The sequence below is a fragment of the Austrofundulus limnaeus genome, unplaced genomic scaffold (genome assembly GCF_001266775.1).
Source record: "Austrofundulus limnaeus strain Quisiro unplaced genomic scaffold, Austrofundulus_limnaeus-1.0 Scaffold585, whole genome shotgun sequence".
Classification (NCBI taxonomy): domain Eukaryota; kingdom Metazoa; phylum Chordata; class Actinopteri; order Cyprinodontiformes; family Rivulidae; genus Austrofundulus; species Austrofundulus limnaeus.
Window position 1 is genome coordinate 222,694 of NW_013952987.1, and position 1,300 is coordinate 223,993.

The window sequence follows — 1,300 nt, forward strand, 5'->3', positions numbered from 1 at the left end:
CCCAGGAAGAGCAACCCAACTACCTCTCCCTCCAGGCAGACCGCCAAGCCCACGGGGCCCCAGGCCATGGACTGACGGAGCCCCAAAGGCCACCAGAAACCGGGACCAACACCACCCCCCAGAGCCACCCAGACCCCCAAAACTCGACCCCAGCCCCATAGCCGGCCCACCGCCCAGAGAGGCCACCGCTCCCCAGCAAGGATGGCCTATGTCTGCCTCGTGTCCTGGGGGTTGGGTCTCCGGTCCTCCACAGTCACTTAAATATTCCATGTAGAAATCTTGTAAATACACGCATGTTCACAACTGCTCACAAACAAACTTCTACTTCCTGTTATCTTCTTCATCATCGTCTTTTTCGCCAGTAGAAACAGCCAATTGTTGATCATATGACTCCCATGATGCGAAAAAAGTGTTTCCATTGCAGTTTTGCAAAAAACCATCAATTTCGATACGGCCGAAATACCACCTCATCCTAGTGCAAAAACATTTAGTCAAAAAACTTTTTTTTTTTTTCAAAATTGACGTGTTTCCATTGAGCAAATTTATTTTCAAAATTCTAATTGGTGCATTTTCATGGTCAATGGAAACACAGCTAGTAACACATTGACACTGTGTGTGTATGTGTCCCAGACCAGCTGACAGAACCCATCAGCCAAAGTGGAAAAGACACAGTTCACAACAGAATGGAGCATGTTGTCTCTAAAATACTGCTGAGTMAGCACAGCAGACAGAATAAACATAGTTCCACACAAGGGCAGGGCTGAGAACTGAATGACTGATAACATTTAGGCTGAAACTGAATTGTTAAAGCTAAAAGAACACTAGTTAGAAATAATAAAAGTAACAAATCCCTAGCTAAAAGCTAAAATTAGCRCAAACAGCTAAAAGTATTGAGGTAAATGGCGACAGTGGGAAAATGCTAACTAGCATTAGCAAATGCTGGATAAAACCTAAAGGTAGAACAATGGTAGGTAAAAAATAGCTACATGCTAGCTAAACGTTGCCTTAAGCCTTAAAGAACTGAACCAGTAGCTAAAAAAAATACTCAACAGCTAGAAGTTAAAAGGAACAAAAATGCTAGCTAAAAGCTTAGACTAGCGGGTTTGGTGACGAGACAGACCCAGGGCGCAGGCAAGGTTTCAAAAATGTAACAAAAAGGTTTAATAATTAACAAAAAGAGGGCTGCTGGCAGCAAACTTACAAATACTGTAGATCACAAGCACGAGGGGAACAAAGCTCAAGGAACCAGTACAGACAGAGCAAAACACAACAATGATCCGACAAAAGACTGAGACAGGAC